The sequence below is a fragment of the Ranitomeya variabilis genome, chromosome 3, assembly GCF_051348905.1.
Source record: "Ranitomeya variabilis isolate aRanVar5 chromosome 3, aRanVar5.hap1, whole genome shotgun sequence".
NCBI classification, from domain to species: Eukaryota; Metazoa; Chordata; class Amphibia; order Anura; family Dendrobatidae; genus Ranitomeya; species Ranitomeya variabilis.
In genome coordinates this window covers 375,470,571-375,489,802 of record NC_135234.1, presented here as the reverse complement: position 1 = coordinate 375,489,802, position 19,232 = coordinate 375,470,571, and the positions used below count along the sequence as shown (strand labels likewise).

The 19,232-nt window shown below is 48.2% G+C and overlaps 56 pseudogenes; all 56 read left to right on the top strand.

Annotated features, from left to right (window-relative positions):
* Positions 1–3: 3 nt before the first annotated feature.
* On the top strand, positions 4–179 carry LOC143760830 (U2 spliceosomal RNA; annotated as a pseudogene).
* Positions 180–356: 177 nt separating this feature from the next.
* On the top strand, positions 357–532 carry LOC143759616 (U2 spliceosomal RNA; annotated as a pseudogene).
* A 177-nt stretch (positions 533–709) lies between these two features.
* On the top strand, positions 710–885 carry LOC143760829 (U2 spliceosomal RNA; annotated as a pseudogene).
* A 177-nt stretch (positions 886–1,062) lies between these two features.
* LOC143759615 (U2 spliceosomal RNA) lies at positions 1,063–1,238 on the top strand (annotated as a pseudogene).
* A 177-nt stretch (positions 1,239–1,415) lies between these two features.
* On the top strand, positions 1,416–1,593 carry LOC143761542 (U2 spliceosomal RNA; annotated as a pseudogene).
* Positions 1,594–1,768: 175 nt separating this feature from the next.
* On the top strand, positions 1,769–1,946 carry LOC143761638 (U2 spliceosomal RNA; annotated as a pseudogene).
* A 175-nt stretch (positions 1,947–2,121) lies between these two features.
* On the top strand, positions 2,122–2,297 carry LOC143760827 (U2 spliceosomal RNA; annotated as a pseudogene).
* Positions 2,298–2,474: 177 nt separating this feature from the next.
* Positions 2,475–2,650, top strand: LOC143760826 (U2 spliceosomal RNA; annotated as a pseudogene).
* Positions 2,651–2,827: 177 nt separating this feature from the next.
* LOC143759613 (U2 spliceosomal RNA) lies at positions 2,828–3,003 on the top strand (annotated as a pseudogene).
* A 177-nt stretch (positions 3,004–3,180) lies between these two features.
* Positions 3,181–3,356, top strand: LOC143760825 (U2 spliceosomal RNA; annotated as a pseudogene).
* A 177-nt stretch (positions 3,357–3,533) lies between these two features.
* Positions 3,534–3,709, top strand: LOC143760648 (U2 spliceosomal RNA; annotated as a pseudogene).
* A 177-nt stretch (positions 3,710–3,886) lies between these two features.
* Positions 3,887–4,062, top strand: LOC143760548 (U2 spliceosomal RNA; annotated as a pseudogene).
* A 177-nt stretch (positions 4,063–4,239) lies between these two features.
* On the top strand, positions 4,240–4,415 carry LOC143763239 (U2 spliceosomal RNA; annotated as a pseudogene).
* A 177-nt stretch (positions 4,416–4,592) lies between these two features.
* On the top strand, positions 4,593–4,768 carry LOC143760824 (U2 spliceosomal RNA; annotated as a pseudogene).
* A 177-nt stretch (positions 4,769–4,945) lies between these two features.
* On the top strand, positions 4,946–5,120 carry LOC143762528 (U2 spliceosomal RNA; annotated as a pseudogene).
* A 177-nt stretch (positions 5,121–5,297) lies between these two features.
* Positions 5,298–5,473, top strand: LOC143759612 (U2 spliceosomal RNA; annotated as a pseudogene).
* A 177-nt stretch (positions 5,474–5,650) lies between these two features.
* On the top strand, positions 5,651–5,826 carry LOC143760823 (U2 spliceosomal RNA; annotated as a pseudogene).
* Positions 5,827–6,003: 177 nt separating this feature from the next.
* On the top strand, positions 6,004–6,179 carry LOC143760647 (U2 spliceosomal RNA; annotated as a pseudogene).
* Positions 6,180–6,356: 177 nt separating this feature from the next.
* LOC143760536 (U2 spliceosomal RNA) lies at positions 6,357–6,532 on the top strand (annotated as a pseudogene).
* A 177-nt stretch (positions 6,533–6,709) lies between these two features.
* Positions 6,710–6,885, top strand: LOC143763228 (U2 spliceosomal RNA; annotated as a pseudogene).
* Positions 6,886–7,062: 177 nt separating this feature from the next.
* LOC143760822 (U2 spliceosomal RNA) lies at positions 7,063–7,238 on the top strand (annotated as a pseudogene).
* Positions 7,239–7,415: 177 nt separating this feature from the next.
* Positions 7,416–7,591, top strand: LOC143761777 (U2 spliceosomal RNA; annotated as a pseudogene).
* A 177-nt stretch (positions 7,592–7,768) lies between these two features.
* On the top strand, positions 7,769–7,944 carry LOC143759611 (U2 spliceosomal RNA; annotated as a pseudogene).
* A 177-nt stretch (positions 7,945–8,121) lies between these two features.
* LOC143761263 (U2 spliceosomal RNA) lies at positions 8,122–8,297 on the top strand (annotated as a pseudogene).
* Positions 8,298–8,390: 93 nt separating this feature from the next.
* Positions 8,391–8,566, top strand: LOC143761262 (U2 spliceosomal RNA; annotated as a pseudogene).
* A 93-nt stretch (positions 8,567–8,659) lies between these two features.
* Positions 8,660–8,835, top strand: LOC143760382 (U2 spliceosomal RNA; annotated as a pseudogene).
* A 177-nt stretch (positions 8,836–9,012) lies between these two features.
* Positions 9,013–9,188, top strand: LOC143818828 (U2 spliceosomal RNA; annotated as a pseudogene).
* Positions 9,189–9,365: 177 nt separating this feature from the next.
* Positions 9,366–9,541, top strand: LOC143763158 (U2 spliceosomal RNA; annotated as a pseudogene).
* Positions 9,542–9,718: 177 nt separating this feature from the next.
* On the top strand, positions 9,719–9,894 carry LOC143760524 (U2 spliceosomal RNA; annotated as a pseudogene).
* Positions 9,895–10,071: 177 nt separating this feature from the next.
* LOC143763217 (U2 spliceosomal RNA) lies at positions 10,072–10,247 on the top strand (annotated as a pseudogene).
* A 177-nt stretch (positions 10,248–10,424) lies between these two features.
* Positions 10,425–10,600, top strand: LOC143760821 (U2 spliceosomal RNA; annotated as a pseudogene).
* Positions 10,601–10,777: 177 nt separating this feature from the next.
* LOC143761776 (U2 spliceosomal RNA) lies at positions 10,778–10,953 on the top strand (annotated as a pseudogene).
* Positions 10,954–11,130: 177 nt separating this feature from the next.
* LOC143759610 (U2 spliceosomal RNA) lies at positions 11,131–11,306 on the top strand (annotated as a pseudogene).
* A 177-nt stretch (positions 11,307–11,483) lies between these two features.
* On the top strand, positions 11,484–11,659 carry LOC143761261 (U2 spliceosomal RNA; annotated as a pseudogene).
* A 93-nt stretch (positions 11,660–11,752) lies between these two features.
* LOC143761260 (U2 spliceosomal RNA) lies at positions 11,753–11,928 on the top strand (annotated as a pseudogene).
* A 93-nt stretch (positions 11,929–12,021) lies between these two features.
* On the top strand, positions 12,022–12,197 carry LOC143760381 (U2 spliceosomal RNA; annotated as a pseudogene).
* A 177-nt stretch (positions 12,198–12,374) lies between these two features.
* On the top strand, positions 12,375–12,550 carry LOC143818827 (U2 spliceosomal RNA; annotated as a pseudogene).
* Positions 12,551–12,727: 177 nt separating this feature from the next.
* On the top strand, positions 12,728–12,903 carry LOC143763157 (U2 spliceosomal RNA; annotated as a pseudogene).
* A 177-nt stretch (positions 12,904–13,080) lies between these two features.
* LOC143760512 (U2 spliceosomal RNA) lies at positions 13,081–13,256 on the top strand (annotated as a pseudogene).
* Positions 13,257–13,433: 177 nt separating this feature from the next.
* LOC143762727 (U2 spliceosomal RNA) lies at positions 13,434–13,609 on the top strand (annotated as a pseudogene).
* Positions 13,610–13,786: 177 nt separating this feature from the next.
* Positions 13,787–13,962, top strand: LOC143762805 (U2 spliceosomal RNA; annotated as a pseudogene).
* Positions 13,963–14,139: 177 nt separating this feature from the next.
* Positions 14,140–14,315, top strand: LOC143760501 (U2 spliceosomal RNA; annotated as a pseudogene).
* Positions 14,316–14,492: 177 nt separating this feature from the next.
* LOC143763206 (U2 spliceosomal RNA) lies at positions 14,493–14,668 on the top strand (annotated as a pseudogene).
* Positions 14,669–14,845: 177 nt separating this feature from the next.
* Positions 14,846–15,021, top strand: LOC143762804 (U2 spliceosomal RNA; annotated as a pseudogene).
* Positions 15,022–15,198: 177 nt separating this feature from the next.
* Positions 15,199–15,374, top strand: LOC143762062 (U2 spliceosomal RNA; annotated as a pseudogene).
* Positions 15,375–15,551: 177 nt separating this feature from the next.
* LOC143762212 (U2 spliceosomal RNA) lies at positions 15,552–15,728 on the top strand (annotated as a pseudogene).
* Positions 15,729–15,904: 176 nt separating this feature from the next.
* On the top strand, positions 15,905–16,080 carry LOC143759936 (U2 spliceosomal RNA; annotated as a pseudogene).
* Positions 16,081–16,257: 177 nt separating this feature from the next.
* Positions 16,258–16,436, top strand: LOC143762614 (U2 spliceosomal RNA; annotated as a pseudogene).
* Positions 16,437–16,610: 174 nt separating this feature from the next.
* LOC143760820 (U2 spliceosomal RNA) lies at positions 16,611–16,786 on the top strand (annotated as a pseudogene).
* Positions 16,787–16,963: 177 nt separating this feature from the next.
* Positions 16,964–17,139, top strand: LOC143761774 (U2 spliceosomal RNA; annotated as a pseudogene).
* Positions 17,140–17,316: 177 nt separating this feature from the next.
* LOC143759609 (U2 spliceosomal RNA) lies at positions 17,317–17,492 on the top strand (annotated as a pseudogene).
* Positions 17,493–17,669: 177 nt separating this feature from the next.
* Positions 17,670–17,845, top strand: LOC143761259 (U2 spliceosomal RNA; annotated as a pseudogene).
* A 93-nt stretch (positions 17,846–17,938) lies between these two features.
* On the top strand, positions 17,939–18,114 carry LOC143760380 (U2 spliceosomal RNA; annotated as a pseudogene).
* A 177-nt stretch (positions 18,115–18,291) lies between these two features.
* LOC143818826 (U2 spliceosomal RNA) lies at positions 18,292–18,467 on the top strand (annotated as a pseudogene).
* Positions 18,468–18,644: 177 nt separating this feature from the next.
* LOC143763156 (U2 spliceosomal RNA) lies at positions 18,645–18,820 on the top strand (annotated as a pseudogene).
* A 177-nt stretch (positions 18,821–18,997) lies between these two features.
* On the top strand, positions 18,998–19,173 carry LOC143759801 (U2 spliceosomal RNA; annotated as a pseudogene).
* Positions 19,174–19,232: the final 59 nt, after the last annotated feature.

Sequence of the window (19,232 nt, the reverse complement as noted above, 5' to 3'; positions counted from 1 at the left end):
ATCATCGCTTCTCGGCCAAATGGCTCAAGATCAAGCGTAGTGTCTGTTCTTATCTGATACGTCCCCTATTTGGGGACCATATATTAAATGGATTTTTGGAATAGGGAGCTGGAAATGGAGCTTGCTTTGTCACACGGAACCTTCACGTGCTGTCACAATGGGGATGGAGGGTGTGGTTATGCAGATTCAAAACGCGTTGTGCACAGCTTGAACACACGCACACTGCAGAACTGTCATCGACAGAGCTTCCAGAGTTTCTGGAAAATGTCTTCCCTGCGGCAATCTTTTGCTATGTCTCCACAGTGGGTTTCGGTTGTAGGCCTTGGTGCGGCCCAAGTGGCAAACCATTTCTGATCATCGCTTCTCGGCCAAATGGCTCAAGATCAAGCGTAGTGTCTGTTCTTATCTGATACGTCCCCTATTTGGGGACCATATATTAAATAGATTTTTGGAATAGGGAGCTGGAAATGGAGCTTGCTTTGTCGCACGGAACCTTCACGTGCTGTCACAATGGGGATGGAGGGTGTGGTTATGCAGATTCAAAACGCGTTGTGCACAGCTTGAACACACGCACACCGCAGAACTGTCATCGACAGAGCTTCCAGAGTTTCTGGAAAATGTCTTCCCTGCGGCAATCTTTTGCTATGTCTCCACAGTGGGTTTCGGTTTTAGGCCTTGGTGCGGCCCAAGTGGCAAACCATTTCTGATCATCGCTTCTCGGCCAAATGGCTCAAGATCAAGCGTAGTGTCTGTTCTTATCTGATACGTCCCCTATTTGGGGACCATATATTAAATGGATTTTTGGAATAGGGAGCTGGAAATGGAGCTTGCTTTGTCACACGGAACCTTCACGTGCTGTCACAATGGGGATGGAGGGTGTGGTTATGCAGATTCAAAACGCGTTGTGCACAGCTTGAACACACGCACACCGCAGAACTGTCATCTACAGAGCTTCCAGAGTTTTTGGAAAATGTCTTCCCTGCGGCAATCTTTTGCTATGTCTCCACAGTGGGTTTCGGTTGTAGGCCTTGGTGCGGCCCAAGTGGCAAACCATTTCTGATCATCGCTTCTCGGCCAAATGGCTCAAGATCAAGCGTAGTGTCTGTTCTTATCTGATACGTCCCCTATTTGGGGACCATATATTAAATAGATTTTTGGAATAGGGAGCTGGAAATGGAGCTTGCTTTGTCGCACGGAACCTTCACGTGCTGTCACAATGGGGATGGAGGGTGTGGTTATGCAGATTCAAAACGCGTTGTGCACAGCTTGAACACACGCACACCGCAGAACTGTCATCGACAGAGCTTCCAGAGTTTCTGGAAAATGTCTTCCCTGCGGCAATCTTTTGCTATGTCTCCACAGTGGGTTTCGGTTTTAGGCCTTGGTGCGGCCCAAGTGGCAAACCATTTCTGATCATCGCTTCTCGGCCAAATGGCTCAAGATCAAGCATAGTGTCTGTTCTTATCTGATACGTCCCCTATTTGGGGACCATATATTAAATGGATTTTTGGAAAACGGAGCTGGAAATGGAGCTTGCTTCGTCGGACGGAACCTTCACATGCTGTCACAATGGGGATGGAGGGTGTGGTTATGCAGATTCAAAACGCGTTGTGCACAGCTTGAACACACGCACACCGCAGAACTGTCATCGACAGAGCTTCCAGAGTTTCTGGAAAATGTCTTCCCTGCGGCAATCTTTTGCTATGTCTCCACAGTGGGTTTCGGTTGTAGGCCTTGGTGCGGCCCAAGTGGCAAACCATTTCTGATCATCGCTTCTTGGCCAAATGGCTCAAGATCAAGCGTAGTGTCTGCTCTTATCTGATATGTCCCCTATTTGGGGACCATATATTAAATAGATTTTTGGAATAGGGAGCTGGAAATGGAGCTTGCTTTGTCGCACGGAACCTTCACGTGCTGTCACAATGGGGATGTAGGGTGTGGTTATGCAGATTCAAAACGCGTTGTGCACAGCTTGAACACACGCACACCGCAGAACTATCATCTACAGAACTTCCAGAGTTTCTGGAAAATGTCTTCCCTGCGGCAATCTTTTGCTATGTCTCCACAGTGGGTTTCGGTTGTAGGCCTTGGTGCGGCCCAAGTGGCAAACCATTTCTGATCATCGCTTCTCGGCCAAATGGCTCAAGATCAAGCGTAGTGTCTGTTCTTATCTGATACGTCCCCTATTTGGGGACCATATATTAAATGGATTTTTGGAATAGGGAGCTGGAAATGGAGCTTGCTTTGTCACACGGAACCTTCACGTGCTGTCACAATGGGGATGGAGGGTGTGGTTATGCAGATTCAAAACGCGTTGTGCACAGCTTGAACACACGCACACCGCAGAACTATCATCTACAGAACTTCCAGAGTTTCTGGAAAATGTCTTCCCTGCGGCAATCTTTTGCTATGTCTCCACAGTGGGTTTCGGTTGTAGGCCTTGGTGCGGCCCAAGTGGCAAACCATTTCTGATCATCGCTTCTCGGCCAAATGGCTCAAGATCAAGCGTAGTGTCTGTTCTTATCTGATACGTCCCCTATTTGGGGACCATATATTAAATGGATTTTTGGAATAGGGAGCTGGAAATGGAGCTTGCTTTGTCACACGGAACCTTCACGTGCTGTCACAATGGGGATGGAGGGTGTGGTTATGCAGATTCAAAACGCGTTGTGCACAGCTTGAACACACGCACACTGCAGAACTGTCATCGACAGAGCTTCCAGAGTTTCTGGAAAATGTCTTCCCTGCGGCAATCTTTTGCTATGTCTCCACAGTGGGTTTCGGTTGTAGGCCTTGGTGCGGCCCAAGTGGCAAACCATTTCTGATCATCGCTTCTCGGCCAAATGGCTCAAGATCAAGCGTAGTGTCTGTTCTTATCTGATACGTCCCCTATTTGGGGACCATATATTAAATAGATTTTTGGAATAGGGAGCTGGAAATGGAGCTTGCTTTGTCGCACGGAACCTTCACGTGCTGTCACAATGGGGATGGAGGGTGTGGTTATGCAGATTCAAAACGCGTTGTGCACAGCTTGAACACACGCACACCGCAGAACTGTCATCTACAGAGCTTCCAGAGTTTCTGGAAAATGTCTTCCCTGCGGCAATCTTTTGCTATGTCTCCACAGTGGGTTTCGGTTTTAGGCCTTGGTGCGGCCCAAGTGGCAAACCATTTCTGATCATCGCTTCTCGGCCAAATGGCTCAAGATCAAGCGTAGTGTCTGTTCTTATCTGATACGTCCCCTATTTGGGGACCATATATTAAATGGATTTTTGGAATAGGGAGCTGGAAATGGAGCTTGCTTTGTCACACGGAACCTTCACGTGCTGTCACAATGGGGATGGAGGGTGTGGTTATGCAGATTCAAAACGTGTTGTGCACAGCTTGAACACACGCACACCGCAGAACTGTCATCTACAGAGCTTCCCGAGTTTTTGGAAAATGTCTTCCCTGCGGCAATCTTTTGCTATGTCTCCACAGTGGGTTTCGGTTGTAGGCCTTGGTGCGGCCCAAGTGGCAAACCATTTCTGATCATCGCTTCTCGGCCAAATGGCTCAAGATCAAGCGTAGTGTCTGTTCTTATCTGATACGTCCCCTATTTGGGGACCATATATTAAATAGATTTTTGGAATAGGGAGCTGGAAATGGAGCTTGCTTTGTCACACGGAACCTTCACGTGCTGTCACAATGGGGATGGAGGGTGTGGTTATGCAGATTCAAAACGCGTTGTGCACTGCTTGAACACACGCACACCGCAAAACTGTCATCTACAGAGCTTCCAGAGTTTTTGGAAAATGTCTTCCCTGCGGCAATCTTTTGCTATGTCTCCACAGTGGGTTTCGGTTGTAGGCCTTGGTGCGGCCCAAGTGGCAAACCATTTCTGATCATCGCTTCTCGGCCAAATGGCTCAAGATCAAGTGTAGTGTCTGTTCTTATCTGATACGTCCCCTATTTGGGGACCATATATTAAATAGATTTTTGGAATAGGGAGCTGGAAATGGAGCTTGCTTTGTCGCACGGAACCTTCACGTGCTGTCACAATGGGGATGGAGGGTGTGGTTATGCAGATTCAAAACGCGTTGTGCACAGCTTGAACACACGCACACCGCAGAACTGTCATCTACAGAGCTTCCAGAGTTTCTGGAAAATGTCTTCCCTGCGGCAATCTTTTGCTATGTCTCCACAGTGGGTTTCGGTTGTAGGCCTTGGTGTGGCCCAAGTGGCAAACCATTTCTGATCATCGCTTCTCGGCCAAATGGCTCAAGATCAAGCGTAGTGTCTGTTCTTATCTGATACGTCCCCTATTTGGGGACCATATATTAAATGGATTTTTGGAATAGGGAGCTGGAAATGGAGCTTGCTTCGTCGCACGGAACCTTCACGTGCTGTCACAATGGGGATGGAGGGTGTGGTTATGCAGATTCAAAACGCGTTGTGCACAGCTTGAACACACGCACACCGCAGAACTGTCATCTACAGAGCTTCCAGAGTTTCTGGAAAATGTCTTCCCTGCGGCAATCTTTTGCTATGTCTCCACAGTGGGTTTCGGTTGTAGGCCTTGGTGCGGCCCAAGTGGCAAACCATTTCTGATCATCGCTTCTCGGCCAAATGGCTCAAGATCAAGCGTAGTGTCTGTTCTTATCTGATACGTCCCCTATTTGGGGACCATATATTAAATGGATTTTTGGAATAGGGAGCTGGAAATGGAGCTTGCTTTGTCACACGGAACCTTCACGTGCTGTCACAATGGGGATGGAGGGTGTGGTTATGCAGATTCGAAACGCGTTGTGCACAGCTTGAACACACGCACACCGCAGAACTGTCATCTACAGAGCTTCCAGAGTTTCTGGAAAATGTCTTCCCTGCGGCAATCTTTTGCTAAGTCTCCACAGTGGGTTTCGGTTGTAGGCCTTGGTGCGGCCCAAGTGGCAAACCATTTCTGATCATCGCTTCTCGGCCAAATGGCTCAAGATCAAGCGTAGAGTCTGTTCTTATCTGATAGTCCCCTATTTGGGGACCATATATTAAATGGATTTTTGGAATAGGATGCTGGAAATGGAGCTTGCTTTGTCGCACGGAACCTTCACGTGCTGTCACAATGGGGATGGAGGGTGTGGTTATGCAGATTCAAAACGCGTTGTGCACAGCTTGAACACACGCACACCGCAGAACTGTCATCTACAGAGCTTCCAGAGTTTCTGGAAAATGTCTTCCCTGCGGCAATCTTTTGCTATGTCTCCACAGTGGGTTTCGGTTGTAGGCCTTGGTGCGGCCCAAATGGCGAACCATTTCTGATCATCGCTTCTCGGCCAAATGGCTCAAGATCAAGCGTAGTGTCTGTTCTTATCTGATACGTCCCCTATTTGGGGACCATATATTAAATAGATTTTTGGAATAGGGAGCTGGAAATGGAGCTTGCTTTGTCGCACGGAACCTTCACGTGCTGTCACAATGGGGATGGAGGGTGTGGTTATGCAGATTCAAAACGCGTTGTGCACAGCTTGAACACACGCACACCGCAGAACTGTCATCTACAGAGCTTCCAGAGTTTCTGGAAAATGTCTTCCCTGCGGCAATCTTTTGCTATGTCTCCACAGTGGGTTTCGGTTTTAGGCCTTGGTGCGGCCCAAGTGGCAAACCATTTCTGATCATCGCTTCTCGGCCAAATGGCTCAAGATCAAGCGTAGTGTCTGTTCTTATCTGATACGTCCCCTATTTGGGGACCATATATTAAATGGATTTTTGGAATAGGGAGCTGGAAATGGAGCTTGCTTTGTCACACGGAACCTTCACGTGCTGTCACAATGGGGATGGAGGGTGTGGTTATGCAGATTCAAAACGTGTTGTGCACAGCTTGAACACACGCACACCGCAGAACTGTCATCTACAGAGCTTCCCGAGTTTTTGGAAAATGTCTTCCCTGCGGCAATCTTTTGCTATGTCTCCACAGTGGGTTTCGGTTGTAGGCCTTGGTGCGGCCCAAGTGGCAAACCATTTCTGATCATCGCTTCTCGGCCAAATGGCTCAAGATCAAGCGTAGTGTCTGTTCTTATCTGATACGTCCCCTATTTGGGGACCATATATTAAATAGATTTTTGGAATAGGGAGCTGGAAATGGAGCTTGCTTTGTCACACGGAACCTTCACGTGCTGTCACAATGGGGATGGAGGGTGTGGTTATGCAGATTCAAAACGCGTTGTGCACTGCTTGAACACACGCACACCGCAAAACTGTCATCTACAGAGCTTCCAGAGTTTTTGGAAAATGTCTTCCCTGCGGCAATCTTTTGCTATGTCTCCACAGTGGGTTTCGGTTGTAGGCCTTGGTGCGGCCCAAGTGGCAAACCATTTCTGATCATCGCTTCTCGGCCAAATGGCTCAAGATCAAGTGTAGTGTCTGTTCTTATCTGATACGTCCCCTATTTGGGGACCATATATTAAATAGATTTTTGGAATAGGGAGCTGGAAATGGAGCTTGCTTTGTCGCACGGAACCTTCACGTGCTGTCACAATGGGGATGGAGGGTGTGGTTATGCAGATTCAAAACGCGTTGTGCACAGCTTGAACACACGCACACCGCAGAACTGTCATCTACAGAGCTTCCAGAGTTTCTGGAAAATGTCTTCCCTGCGGCAATCTTTTGCTATGTCTCCACAGTGGGTTTCGGTTGTAGGCCTTGGTGTGGCCCAAGTGGCAAACCATTTCTGATCATCGCTTCTCGGCCAAATGGCTCAAGATCAAGCGTAGTGTCTGTTCTTATCTGATACGTCCCCTATTTGGGGACCATATATTAAATGGATTTTTGGAATAGGGAGCTGGAAATGGAGCTTGCTTCGTCGCACGGAACCTTCACGTGCTGTCACAATGGGGATGGAGGGTGTGGTTATGCAGATTCAAAACGCGTTGTGCACAGCTTGAACACACGCACACCGCAGAACTGTCATCTACAGAGCTTCCAGAGTTTCTGGAAAATGTCTTCCCTGCGGCAATCTTTTGCTATGTCTCCACAGTGGGTTTCGGTTGTAGGCCTTGGTGCGGCCCAAGTGGCAAACCATTTCTGATCATCGCTTCTCGGCCAAATGGCTCAAGATCAAGCGTAGTGTCTGTTCTTATCTGATACGTCCCCTATTTGGGGACCATATATTAAATGGATTTTTGGAATAGGGAGCTGGAAATGGAGCTTGCTTTGTCACACGGAACCTTCACGTGCTGTCACAATGGGGATGGAGGGTGTGGTTATGCAGATTCGAAACGCGTTGTGCACAGCTTGAACACACGCACACCGCAGAACTGTCATCTACAGAGCTTCCAGAGTTTCTGGAAAATGTCTTCCCTGCGGCAATCTTTTGCTAAGTCTCCACAGTGGGTTTCGGTTGTAGGCCTTGGTGCGGCCCAAGTGGCAAACCATTTCTGATCATCGCTTCTCGGCCAAATGGCTCAAGATCAAGCGTAGAGTCTGTTCTTATCTGATACGTCCCCTATTTGGGGACCATATATTAAATGGATTTTTGGAATAGGATGCTGGAAATGGAGCTTGCTTTGTCGCACGGAACCTTCACGTGCTGTCACAATGGGGATGGAGGGTGTGGTTATGCAGATTCAAAACGCGTTGTGCACAGCTTGAACACACGCACACCGCAGAACTGTCATCTACAGAGCTTCCAGAGTTTCTGGAAAATGTCTTCCCTGCGGCAATCTTTTGCTATGTCTCCACAGTGGGTTTCGGTTGTAGGCCTTGGTGCGGCCCAAATGGCGAACCATTTCTGATCATCGCTTCTCGGCCAAATGGCTCAAGATCAAGCGTAGTGTCTGTTCTTATCTGATACGTCCCCTATTTGGGGACCATATATTAAATAGATTTTTGGAATAGGGAGCTGGAAATGGAGCTTGCTTTGTCGCACGGAACCTTCACGTGCTGTCACAATGGGGATGGAGGGTGTGGTTATGCAGATTCAAAACGCGTTGTGCACAGCTTGAACACACGCACACCGCAGAACTGTCATCTACAGAGCTTCCAGAGTTTCTGGAAAATGTCTTCCCTGCGGCAATCTTTTGCTATGTCTCCACAGTGGGTTTCGGTTGTAGGCCTTGGTGCGGCCCAAGTGGCAAACCATTTCTGATCATCGCTTCTCGGCCAAATGGCTCAAGATCAAGCGTAGTGTCTGTTCTTATCTGATACGTCCCCTATTTGGGGACCATATATTAAATAGATTTTTGGAATAGGGAGCTGGAAATGGAGCTTGCTTTGTCGCATGGAACCTTCACGTGCTGTCACAATGGGGATGGAGGGTGTGGTTATGCAGATTCAAAACGCATTGTGCACAGCTTGTCTCCACAGTGGGTTTCGGTTGTAGGCCTTGGTGCGGCCCAAGTGGCAAACCATTTCTGATCATCGCTTCTCGGCCAAATGGCTCAAGATCAAGCGTAGTGTCTGTTCTTATCTGATACGTCCCCTATTTGGGGACCATATATTAAATAGATTTTTGGAATAGGGAGCTGGAAATGGAGCTTGCTTTGTCGCATGGAACCTTCACGTGCTGTCACAATGGGGATGGAGGGTGTGGTTATGCAGATTCAAAACGCATTGTGCACAGCTTGTCTCCACAGTGGGTTTCGGTTGTAGGCCTTGGTGCGGCCCAAGTGGCAAACCATTTCTGATCATCGCTTCTCGGCCAAATGGCTCAAGATCAAGCGTAGTGTCTGTTCTTATCTGATACGTCCCCTATTTGGGGACCATATATTAAATAGATTTTTGGAATAGGGAGTTGGAAATGGAGCTTGCTTTGTCGCACGGAACCTTCACGTGCTGTCACAATGGGGATGGAGGGTGTGGTTATGCAGATTCAAAACGCGTTGTGCACAGCTTGAACACACGCACACCGCAGAACTATCATCTACAGAACTTCCAGAGTTTCTGGAAAATGTCTTCCCTGCGGCAATCTTTTGCTATGTCTCCACAGTGGGTTTCGGTTGTAGGCCTTGGTGCGGCCCAAGTGGCAAACCATTTCTGATCATCGCTTCTCGGCCAAATGGCTCAAGATCAAGCGTAGTGTCTGTTCTTATCTGATACGTCCCCTATTTGGGGACCATATATTAAATAGATTTTTGGAATAGGGAGCTGGAAATGGAGCTTGCTTTGTCGCACGGAACCTTCATGTGCTGTCACAATGGGGATGGAGGGTGTGGTTATGCAGATTCAAAACGCGTTGTGCACAGCTTGAACACACGCACACCGCAGAACTGTCATCGACAGAGCTTCCAGAGTTTCTGGAAAATGTCTTCCCTGCGGCAATCTTTTGCTATGTCTCCACAGTGGGTTTCGGTTTTAGGCCTTGGTGCGGCCCAAGTGGCAACCCATTTCTGATCATCGCTTGTCGGCCAAATGGCTCAAGTTTAAGCGTAGTGTCTGTTCTTATCTGATACGTCCCCTATTTGGGGACCATATATTAAATGGATTTTTGGAATAGGGAGCTGGAAATGGAGCTTGCTTTGTCACACGGAACCTTCACGTGCTGTCACAATGGGGATGGAGGGTGTGGTTATGCAGATTCAAAACGCGTTGTGCACAGCTTGAACACACGCACACCGCAGAACTGTCATCTACAGAGCTTCCAGAGTTTTTGGAAAATGTCTTCCCTGCGGCAATCTTTTGCTATGTCTCCACAGTGGGTTTCGGTTGTAGGCCTTGGTGCGGCCCAAGTGGCAAACCATTTCTGATCATCGCTTCTCGGCCAAATGGCTCAAGATCAAGTGTAGTGTCTGTTCTTATCTGATACGTCCCCTATTTGGGGACCATATATTAAATAGATTTTTGGAATAGGGAGCTGGAAATGGAGCTTGCTTTGTCGCACGGAACCTTCACGTGCTGTCACAATGGGGATGGAGGGTGTGGTTATGCAGATTCAAAACGCGTTGTGCACAGCTTGAACACACGCACACCGCAGAACTGTCATCTACAGAGCTTCCAGAGTTTCTGGAAAATGTCTTCCCTGCGGCAATCTTTTGCTATGTCTCCACAGTGGGTTTCGGTTGTAGGCCTTGGTGTGGCCCAAGTGGCAAACCATTTCTGATCATCGCTTCTCGGCCAAATGGCTCAAGATCAAGCGTAGTGTCTGTTCTTATCTGATACGTCCCCTATTTGGGGACCATATATTAAATGGATTTTTGGAATAGGGAGCTGGAAATGGAGCTTGCTTCGTCGCACGGAACCTTCACGTGCTGTCACAATGGGGATGGAGGGTGTGGTTATGCAGATTCAAAACGCGTTGTGCACAGATTGAACACACGCACACCGCAGAACTGTCATCTACAGAGCTTCCAGAGTTTCTGGAAAATGTCTTCCCTGCGGCAATCTTTTGCTATGTCTCCACAGTGGGTTTCGGTTGTAGGCCTTGGTGCGGCCCAAGTGGCAAACCATTTCTGATCATCGCTTCTCGGCCAAATGGCTCAAGATCAAGCGTAGTGTCTGTTCTTATCTGATACGTCCCCTATTTGGGGACCATATATTAAATGGATTTTTGGAATAGGGAGCTGGAAATGGAGCTTGCTTTGTCACACGGAACCTTCACGTGCTGTCACAATGGGGATGGAGGGTGTGGTTATGCAGATTCGAAACGCGTTGTGCACAGCTTGAACACACGCACACCGCAGAACTGTCATCTACAGAGCTTCCAGAGTTTCTGGAAAATGTCTTCCCTGCGGCAATCTTTTGCTAAGTCTCCACAGTGGGTTTCGGTTGTAGGCCTTGGTGCGGCCCAAGTGGCAAACCATTTCTGATCATCGCTTCTCGGCCAAATGGCTCAAGATCAAGCGTAGAGTCTGTTCTTATCTGATACGTCCCCTATTTGGGGACCATATATTAAATGGATTTTTGGAATAGGATGCTGGAAATGGAGCTTGCTTTGTCGCACGGAACCTTCACGTGCTGTCACAATGGGGATGGAGGGTGTGGTTATGCAGATTCAAAACGCGTTGTGCACAGCTTGAACACACGCACACCGCAGAACTGTCATCTACAGAGCTTCCAGAGTTTCTGGAAAATGTCTTCCCTGCGGCAATCTTTTGCTATGTCTCCACAGTGGGTTTCGGTTGTAGGCCTTGGTGCGGCCCAAATGGCGAACCATTTCTGATCATCGCTTCTCGGCCAAATGGCTCAAGATCAAGCGTAGTGTCTGTTCTTATCTGATACGTCCCCTATTTGGGGACCATATATTAAATAGATTTTTGGAATAGGGAGCTGGAAATGGAGCTTGCTTTGTCGCACGGAACCTTCACGTGCTGTCACAATGGGGATGGAGGGTGTGGTTATGCAGATTCAAAACGCGTTGTGCACAGCTTGAACACACGCACACCGCAGAACTGTCATCTACAGAGCTTCCAGAGTTTCTGGAAAATGTCTTCCCTGCGGCAATCTTTTGCTATGTCTCCACAGTGGGTTTCGGTTGTAGGCCTTGGTGCGGCCCAAGTGGCAAACCATTTCTGATCATCGCTTCTCGGCCAAATGGCTCAAGATCAAGCGTAGTGTCTGTTCTTATCTGATACGTCCCCTATTTGGGGACCATATATTAAATAGATTTTTGGAATAGGGAGCTGGAAATGGAGCTTGCTTTGTCGCATGGAACCTTCACGTGCTGTCACAATGGGGATGGAGGGTGTGGTTATGCAGATTCAAAACGCATTGTGCACAGCTTGTCTCCACAGTGGGTTTCGGTTGTAGGCCTTGGTGCGGCCCAAGTGGCAAACCATTTCTGATCATCGCTTCTCGGCCAAATGGCTCAAGATCAAGCGTAGTGTCTGTTCTTATCTGATACGTCCCCTATTTGGGGACCATATATTAAATAGATTTTTGGAATAGGGAGCTGGAAATGGAGCTTGCTTTGTCGCATGGAACCTTCACGTGCTGTCACAATGGGGATGGAGGGTGTGGTTATGCAGATTCAAAACGCATTGTGCACAGCTTGTCTCCACAGTGGGTTTCGGTTGTAGGCCTTGGTGCGGCCCAAGTGGCAAACCATTTCTGATCATCGCTTCTCGGCCAAATGGCTCAAGATCAAGCGTAGTGTCTGTTCTTATCTGATACGTCCCCTATTTGGGGACCATATATTAAATAGATTTTTGGAATAGGGAGTTGGAAATGGAGCTTGCTTTGTCGCACGGAACCTTCACGTGCTGTCACAATGGGGATGGAGGGTGTGGTTATGCAGATTCAAAACGCGTTGTGCACAGCTTGAACACACGCACACCGCAGAACTATCATCTACAGAACTTCCAGAGTTTCTGGAAAATGTCTTCCCTGCGGCAATCTTTTGCTATGTCTCCACAGTGGGTTTCGGTTGTAGGCCTTGGTGCGGCCCAAGTGGCAAACCATTTCTGATCATCGCTTCTCGGCCAAATGGCTCAAGATCAAGCGTAGTGTCTGTTCTTATCTGATACGTCCCCTATTTGGGGACCATATATTAAATAGATTTTTGGAATAGGGAGCTGGAAATGGAGCTTGCTTTGTCGCACGGAACCTTCATGTGCTGTCACAATGGGGATGGAGGGTGTGGTTATGCAGATTCAAAACGCGTTGTGCACAGCTTGAACACACGCACACCGCAGAACTGTCATCGACAGAGCTTCCAGAGTTTCTGGAAAATGTCTTCCCTGCGGCAATCTTTTGCTATGTCTCCACAGTGGGTTTCGGTTTTAGGCCTTGGTGCGGCCCAAGTGGCAACCCATTTCTGATCATCGCTTGTCGGCCAAATGGCTCAAGTTTAAGCGTAGTGTCTGTTCTTATCTGATACGTCCCCTATTTGGGGACCATATATTAAATGGATTTTTGGAATAGGGAGCTGGAAATGGAGCTTGCTTTGTCACACGGAACCTTCACGTGCTGTCACAATGGGGATGGAGGGTGTGGTTATGCAGATTCAAAACGCGTTGTGCACAGCTTGAACACACGCACACCGCAGAACTGTCATCTACAGAGCTTCCAGAGTTTTTGGAAAATGTCTTCCCTGCGGCAATCTTTTGCTATGTCTCCACAGTGGGTTTCGGTTGTAGGCCTTGGTGCGGCCCAAGTGGCAAACCATTTCTGATCATCGCTTCTCGGCCAAATGGCTCAAGATCAAGTGTAGTGTCTGTTCTTATCTGATACGTCCCCTATTTGGGGACCATATATTAAATAGATTTTTGGAATAGGGAGCTGGAAATGGAGCTTGCTTTGTCGCACGGAACCTTCACGTGCTGTCACAATGGGGATGGAGGGTGTGGTTATGCAGATTCAAAACGCGTTGTGCACAGCTTGAACACACGCACACCGCAGAACTGTCATCTACAGAGCTTCCAGAGTTTCTGGAAAATGTCTTCCCTGCGGCAATCTTTTGCTATGTCTCCACAGTGGGTTTCGGTTGTAGGCCTTGGTGTGGCCCAAGTGGCAAACCATTTCTGATCATCGCTTCTCGGCCAAATGGCTCAAGATCAAGCGTAGTGTCTGTTCTTATCTGATACGTCCCCTATTTGGGGACCATATATTAAATAGATTTTTGGAATAGGGAGCTGGAAATGGAGCTTGCTTCGTCGCACGGAACCTTCACGTGCTGTCACAATGGGGATGGAGGGTGTGGTTATGCAGATTCAAAACGCGTTGTGCACAGCTTGAACACACGCACACCACAGAACTGTCATCTACAGAGCTTCCAGAGTTTCTGGAAAATGTCTTCCCTGCGGCAATCTTTTGCTATGTCTCCACAGTGGGTTTCGGTTGTAGGCCTTGGTGCGGCCCAAGTGGCAAACCATTTCTGATCATCGCATCTCGGCCAAATGGCTCAAGATCAAGCGTAGAGTCTGTTCTTATCTGATACGTCCCCTATTTGGGGACCATATATTAAATGGATTTTTGGAATAGGATGCTGGAAATGGAGCTTGCTTTGTCGCACGGAACCTTCACGTGCTGTCACAATGGGGATGGAGGGTGTGGTTATGCAGATTCAAAACGCGTTGTGCACAGCTTGAACACACGCACACCGCAGAACTGTCATCTACAGAGCTTCCAGAGTTTTTGGAAAATGTCTTCCCTGCGGCAATCTTTTGCTATGTCTCCACAGTGGGTTTCGGTTGTAGGCCTTGGTGCGGCCCAAGTGGCAAACCATTTCTGATCATCGCTTCTCGGCCAAATGGCTCAAGATCAAGTGTAGTGTCTGTTCTTATCTGATACGTCCCCTATTTGGGGACCATATATTAAATAGATTTTTGGAATAGGGAGCTGGAAATGGAGCTTGCTTTGTCGCACGGAACCTTCACGTGCTGTCACAATGGGGATGGAGGGTGTGGTTATGCAGATTCAAAACGCGTTGTGCACAGCTTGAACACACGCACACCGCAGAACTGTCATCTACAGAGCTTCCAGAGTTTCTGGAAAATGTCTTCCCTGCGGCAATCTTTTGCTATGTCTCCACAGTGGGTTTCGGTTGTAGGCCTTGGTGTGGCCCAAGTGGCAAACCATTTCTGATCATCGCTTCTCGGCCAAATGGCTCAAGATCAAGCGTAGTGTCTGTTCTTATCTGATACGTCCCCTATTTGGGGACCATATATTAAATGGATTTTTGGAATAGGGAGCTGGAAATGGAGCTTGCTTCGTCGCACGGAACCTTCACGTGCTGTCACAATGGGGATGGAGGGTGTGGTTATGCAGATTCAAAACGCGTTGTGCACAGCTTGAACACACGCACACCACAGAACTGTCATCTACAGAGCTTCCAGAGTTTCTGGAAAATGTCTTCCCTGCGGCAATCTTTTGCTATGTCTCCACAGTGGGTTTCGGTTGTAGGCCTTGGTGCGGCCCAAGTGGCAAACCATTTCTGATCATCGCATCTCGGCCAAATGGCTCAAGATCAAGCGTAGAGTCTGTTCTTATCTGATACGTCCCCTATTTGGGGACCATATATTAAATGGATTTTTGGAATAGGATGCTGGAAATGGAGCTTGCTTTGTCGCACGGAACCTTCACGTGCTGTCACAATGGGGATGGAGGGTGTGGTTATGCAGATTCAAAACGCGTTGTGCACAGCTTGAACACACGCACACCGCAGAACTGTCATCTACAGAGCTTCCAGAGTTTCTGGAAAATGTCTTCCCTGCGGCAATCTTTTGCTATGTCTCCACAGTGGGTTTCGGTTGTAGGCCTTGGTGCGGCCCAAATGGCAAACCATTTCTGATCATCGCTTCTCGGCCAAATGGCTCAAGATCAAGCGTAGAGTCTGTTCTTATCTGATACGTCCCCTATTTGGGGACCATATATTAAATGGATTTTTGGAATAGGGAGCTGGCAATGGAGCTTGCTTTGTCGCACGGAACCTTCACGTGCTGTCACAATGGGGATGGAGGGTGTGGTTATGCAGATTCGAAACGCGTTGTATACAGCTTGAACACACGCACACCGCAGAACTGTCATCTACAGAGCTTCCAGAGTTTCTGGAAAATGTCTTCCCTGCGGCAATCTTTTGCTATGTCTCCACAGTGGGTTTCGGTTGTAGGCCTTGGTGCGGCCCAAGTGGCAAACCATTTCTGATCATCGCTTCTCGGCCAAATGGCTCAAGATCAAGCGTAGTGTCTGTTCTTATCTGATACGTACCCTATTTGGGGACCATATATTAAATAGATTTTTGGAATAGGGAACTGGAAATGGAGCTTGCTTTGTCGCACGGAACCTTCACTTGCTGTCACAATGGGGATGGAGGGTGTGGTTATGCAGATTCAAAACGCGTTGTGCACAGCTTGAACACACGCACACCGCAGAACTGTCATCTACAGAACTTCCAGAGTTTCTGGAAAATGTCTTCCCTGCGGCAATCTTTTGCTATGTCTCCACAGTGGGTTTCGGTTGTAGGCCTTGGTGCGGCCCAAGTGGCACACCATTTCTGATCATCGCTTCTCGGCCAAATGGCTCAAGATCAAGCGTAGTGTCTGTTCTTATCTGATACGTCCCCTATTTGGGGACCATATATTAAATGGATTTTTGGAATAGGGAGCTGGAAATGGAGCTTGCTTTGTCGCACGGAACCTTCACGTGCTGTCACAATGGGGATGGAGGGTGTGGTTATGCAGATTCAAAACGCGTTGTGCACAGCTTGAACACACGCACACCGCAGAACTGTCATCTACAGAGCTTCCAGAGTTTCTGGAAAATGTCTTCCCTGCGGCAATCTTTTGCTATGTCTCCACAGTGGGTTTCAGTTGTAGGCCTTGGGGCGGCCCAAGTGGCAAACCATTTCTGATCATCGCTTCTCGGCCAAATGGCTCAAGATCAAGCGTAGTGTCTGTTCTTCTCGGATACGTCCCCTATTTGGGGACCATATATTAAATGGATTTTTGGAATAGGGAGCTGGAAATGGAGCTTGCTTTGTCACACGGAACCTTCACGTGCTGTCACAATGGGGATGGAGGGTGTGATTATGCAGATTCAAAACGCGTTGTGCACAGCTTGAACACACGCACACCGCAGAACTGTCATCGACAAAGCTTCCAGAGTTTCTGGAAAATGTCTTCCCTGCGGCAATCTTTTGCTATGTCTCCACAGTGGGTTTCGGTTGTAGGCCTTGGTGCGGCCCAAGTGGCAAACCATTTCTGATCATCGCTTCTCGGCCAAATGGCTCAAGATCAAGCGTAGTGTCTGTTCTTATCTGATACGTCCCCTATTTGGGGACCATATATTAAATGGATTTTTGGAATAGGGAGCTGGAAATGGAGCTTGCTTTGTCACACGGAACCTTCACGTGCTGTCACAATGGGGATGGAGGGTGTGGTTATGCAGATTCGAAACGCGTTGTGCACAGCTTGAACACACGCACACCGCAGAACTGTCATCTACAGAGCTTCCAGAGTTTCTGGAAAATGTCTTCCCTGCGGCAATCTTTTGCTAAGTCTCCACAGTGGGTTTCGGTTGTAGGCCTTGGTGCGGCCCAAGTGGCAAACCATTTCTGATCATCGCTTCTCGGCCAAATGGCTCAAGATCAAGCGTAGAGTCTGTTCTTATCTGATACGTCCCCTATTTGGGGACCATATATTAAATGGATTTTTGGAATAGGATGCTGGAAATGGAGCTTGCTTTGTCGCACGGAACCTTCACGTGCTGTCACAATGGGGATGGAGGGTGTGGTTATGCAGATTCAAAACGCGTTGTGCACAGCTTGAACACACGCACACCGCAGAACTGTCATCTACAGAGCTTCCAGAGTTTCTGGAAAATGTCTTCCCTGCGGCAATCTTTTGCTATGTCTCCACAGTGGGTTTCGGTTGTAGGCCTTGGTGCGGCCCAAATGGCGAACCATTTCTGATCATCGCTTCTCGGCCAAATGGCTCAAGATCAAGCGTAGTGTCTGTTCTTATCTGATACGTCCCCTATTTGGGGACCATATATTAAATAGATTTTTGGAATAGGGAGCTGGAAATGGAGCTTGCTTTGTCGCACGGAACCTTCACGTGCTGTCACAATGGGGATGGAGGGTGTGGTTATGCAGATTCAAAACGCGTTGTGCACAGCTTGAACACACGCACACCGCAGAACTGTCATCTACAGAGCTTCCAGAGTTTCTGGAAAATGTCTTCCCTGCGGCAATCTTTTGCTATGTCTCCACAGTGGGTTTCGGTTGTAGGCCTTGGTGCGGCCCAAGTGGCAAACCATTTCTGATCATCGCTTCTCGGCCAAATGGCTCAAGATCAAGCGTAGTGTCTGTTCTTATCTGATACGTCCCCTATTTGGGGACCATATATTAAATAGATTTTTGGAATAGGGAGCTGGAAATGGAGCTTGCTTTGTCGCATGGAACCTTCACGTGCTGTCACAATGGGGATGGAGGGTGTGGTTATGCAGATTCAAAACGCATTGTGCACAGCTTGTCTCCACAGTGGGTTTCGGTTGTAGGCCTTGGTGCGGCCCAAGTGGCAAACCATTTCTGATCATCGCTTCTCGGCCAAATGGCTCAAGATCAAGCGTAGTGTCTGTTCTTATCTGATACGTCCCCTATTTGGGGACCATATATTAAATAGATTTTTGGAATAGGGAGTTGGAAATGGAGCTTGCTTTGTCGCACGGAACCTTCACGTGCTGTCACAATGGGGATGGAGGGTGTGGTTATGCAGATTCAAAACGCGTTGTGCACAGCTTGAACACACGCACACCGCAGAACTATCATCTACAGAACTTCCAGAGTTTCTGGAAAATGTCTTCCCTGCGGCAATCTTTTGCTATGTCTCCACAGTGGGTTTCGGTTGTAGGCCTTGGTGCGGCCCAAGTGGCAAACCATTTCTGATCATCGCTTCTCGGCCAAATGGCTCAAGATCAAGCGTAGTGTCTGTTCTTATCTGATACGTCCCCTATTTGGGGACCATATATTAAATAGATTTTTGGAATAGGGAGCTGGAAATGGAGCTTGCTTTGTCGCACGGAACCTTCATGTGCTGTCACAATGGGGATGGAGGGTGTGGTTATGCAGATTCAAAACGCGTTGTGCACAGCTTGAACACACGCACACCGCAGAACTGTCATCGACAGAGCTTCCAGAGTTTCTGGAAAATGTCTTCCCTGCGGCAATCTTTTGCTATGTCTCCACAGTGGGTTTCGGTTTTAGGCCTTGGTGCGGCCCAAGTGGCAACCCATTTCTGATCATCGCTTGTCGGCCAAATGGCTCAAGTTTAAGCGTAGTGTCTGTTCTTATCTGATACGTCCCCTATTTGGGGACCATATATTAAATGGATTTTTGGAATAGGGAGCTGGAAATGGAGCTTGCTTTGTCACACGGAACCTTCACGTGCTGTCACAATGGGGATGGAGGGTGTGGTTATGCAGATTCAAAACGCGTTGTGCACAGCTTGAACACACGCACACCGCAGAACTGTCATCTACAGAGCTTCCAGAGTTTTTGGAAAATGTCTTCCCTGCGGCAATCTTTTGCTATGTCTCCACAGTGGGTTTCGGTTGTAGGCCTTGGTGCGGCCCAAGTGGCAAACCATTTCTGATCATCGCTTCTCGGCCAAATGGCTCAAGATCAAGAGTAGTGTCTGTTCTTATCTGATACGTCCCCTATTTGGGGACCATATATTAAATAGATTTTTGGAATAGGGAGCTGGAAATGGAGCTTGCTTTGTCGCACGGAACCTTCACGTGCTGTCACAATGGGGATGGAGGGTGTGGTTATGCAGATTCAAAACGCGTTGTGCACAGCTTGAACACACGCACACCGCAGAACTGTCATC